We start from the raw sequence: 3,249 nt of genomic DNA on the forward strand, positions 1-3,249 counted from the left end.
TGCTGGGGTTACATTAACTAGGAGTCCTGAAAGATGGCTCAGCATGTAAAGGTGACTGCTACCAAGCCTGAGCACCCAAGCTCCCTTCCCAGGTCCCACAGGACGGAAGGAGGAAACTGACTCCTGCTAGTTGTCCCTGGAAGCGTCCACCTCCCCATACACAAATCAAAGCAAAAAGCTGCTGATAATGAGAAATGGTATTAGCTCAGATTCCGGTTTGTCTGGAAAGAATTGCGAGGGCACATGAGACTTGCAGGAAGCACATCTGGGTCATGTACATGAGTGCCCTGTTGCTGAGTAACAGATTACATTGTAAGGACCACGTCATGTCACTAGGGGTGCTTTAACTCTGTAACCTCAGAGAACCACTGGCTGGTTTACGACACCAGTGGATGTTAGGTGTGCAAATTACCCTGGACTAGAGTATAAGCAACAGAAGGCTAAAAGTCCAAGTGCAGTCCTGGAGAGACAGCTCAGCTGGTAAACTGAGCAGTCGTGGGGACTGAGTGTGAGCCCCAGACCACCTAAAAAATGTTGGATGTGCCAGTCGTGGTGGCACTCAATGTTAATCCCAGAACTCAGAAGGCAGAGGCAAGCAGATCTCTGTAAATTCCAGGCCAGCCAGGACTACAAACTAGAGAGGTCTCCTGATGTTTACCTCTGGTCTCTATAAACATACACACACATACATACTCTCTCTCTCTCTCTCTCTCTCTCTCTCTCACACACACACACACACACCCCAAAGTGGAAGAGTATAGTTTAGCTGGCCCCAGCTCCAGGTCTCTAGTAATCCAAATAAGCAAAGACTGCAGTCATGTGGTAGTTTGAGTAAGGTGTGACCTGTTACCAAGTTCATTCACATGCTAGTGGCAGCCAACAGGTCCCTGCTCACTGTTGCTTGAGGCCCCAGATCATTACCAAGTATCTGCAAAATTTAATTGAAACTTGACATTTAGCTTTTCTTTCTTCTTCTTTTAAAAAAAAAAAATTTCGATCCTTTTTGTTTTACAGATATGCATTTGTGTGTTGCATGTGTGTACATGTAGCAAGCATATTATATGAAAGGTTTATTGCATGGAGATAGAGAGAAGGAAGGAGAGGGAGAGGGACATATTGGGGAAGGGGGTGCCCCGACAGAGAAAGGGGAGAGACAGAAAAGAGAGCAAGAGAGCGAAGTAAGAGGCAGGGGTCTTTTTATCCAGGTCTCTGCGGGCAGCAGGCAATGATGATATTGCAGGTTCCTAAGCAACCTGCTCACTGGCTAATGCATTGACTGGTGAACTAACACACATTAAAAATAAATTATATTAAAAAACTTCAACATGAAATGTTGATATTTGTTCCTTTTTTTGGTTTCTTTTGGGAAAGTGTCTCACATAACCGGCAGAACGTGCTGTATGGCCATGGTGGCCTTGAACTGTTTTGACTCTAGCCTCTACTTTCCAACTATTGGGATGCAAGGCTTTGCAGCCACGTCAGGCTTCTTTAACTTTTAAAAGGGCCACTACACTTAGAAAGACCAGCTTTCTCAATGTTCTTGGGGAAAATGTACTTGGGCTATGTAGGAGGTTAATTTACTTTTGGTTGGACTACTAGTGTTTCTTAAACATGCTCCAAGTTTTTTTGTTTGTTTTTTAGTTATTTGTTCGTGGACCATCATTATGGAGCTGGAGTGTCTTAAGCTTGATCAGGCTCCCACTCTAAAACCAAGTGACATCCCAGATTCTTTCTTTTTATTTTTTTTCTTTTTTAAAAGACATTTATGGCCAGTCATGGTGGCGCAAGCCTTTGATGCCAGAACTTGGGAGGCCAGCCTGTTCTACCGAGTTCCAGGACAGCCAGAGCTGTTATATAGAGAAATTCTGTCTCAAAACAAAAACATCGACAAAACAAACAACAGAAGGTCATATTTATTGTGTATATATGCATGGGCAAACATTTGACTCAATCTAAGTATAGAGGGCTGAGGACAATTCCAAGGGTAGTTTTCTTCTTCCACCATGTCAGCTCCAGGGATCAAACTTGGGTGGTGAGCCTTGGCTGCTTGTGCCTTTACCTGCTGAGCTATCTGGCTGGTCATCAGCACCACTTCTTGTTACTTTTTAATCTATGTAGACCGAGCAAGTTTTGAACTCAGAGGTCCACTTGCCTTCCCATTGTTGGGATTAAAGTCATGTGCCATAACCAGGGGTCACTACTCACTTAATTACCCTTTTTGAGACTGGGTCCCTTGTAGCTTAGCCTGGCCTAGAATTTCCTTATGTAGGTGAAGATGACCTTGAAGAGCTAATCCTGCCTCCACTTCCCAAGTGCTCATATGACAGGCATGAACACCATGCCTGACTTTAACTCTGGTAGATTGAGGGGGATTTTGCTGTCCTTTAGCCCGACATTTCCTTAAGTAATTTCACTTAAAGGAGAAAACAAAAAATCCAAAATCACTGGGGAAAAAAAAAAGTTATCTACTTGCTTCCAATGCAATTACACCTTATAAAACAGACCACAGTGTTTGGCCGCCTCCCCGAGTTAAAATAAAACTTTCAGAAGGGTCAAGGTCTGAAGTTCACATTCTTGTGAGGTCTGTTTAGTCTCCATTGAGGGAGACCCCGTTATACATGGCAAGACCCCATTATCCACCTCTACCAATGCCGTCCATTTCCCTTCAACTCTCCGGAAGGAGGAATAGGAAGTTCGAGCGAGGGGAAAAACGGGTTCAAATGAAGGTCAGATACCCAACAGGGGTGAATAAAGTGGGGCAAAGTGAAGCAGCTGGCGGTGGCCTCCGTAGTGGCAAGATTCCCATGTTGGCAGGGAAATCAAGCACGCAGTGGCACCTGGAGGCCTACTGTGTGCCAGGCCCGGGGGTTACAGAAGGCGCCCGCGGGCCATCCTCTATGTGGCATCTGGTGGTGGTGGGGGGAACCAAGGTCCTCGAAGAGAGCCGAGGACACCGGAGCAACCAGCGGGGCACATCTGCCAACCGGGGCCGGCGGGCGAAAAGCAGCACTCCCTCCCGGAAGGGCAGACCCGCCTCAGCGAGGGCGGATCCCCCCGCGGCCCTCGGCAGACCCCGGAGAGCGAACGCGGACCAGCGCGGCGCCCGCTCCTCACGTGTCCCGATCCGGCCCCAAGCCGTCTCACGTCCGACTTCCGCCTGACCCTTCCGACTTCCGGTAAAGAGTCCCCCCCCCCCCCCCCCCCCCCGCGCCGTTTCGCATCTCCTCACCCTCCGGGCCCCGTCGCCCC

This window comes from Psammomys obesus, unplaced genomic scaffold (assembly GCF_907164565.1).
Source record: "Psammomys obesus unplaced genomic scaffold, mPsaObe1.curated_primary_1811, whole genome shotgun sequence".
NCBI lineage: Eukaryota > Metazoa > Chordata > Mammalia > Rodentia > Muridae > Psammomys > Psammomys obesus.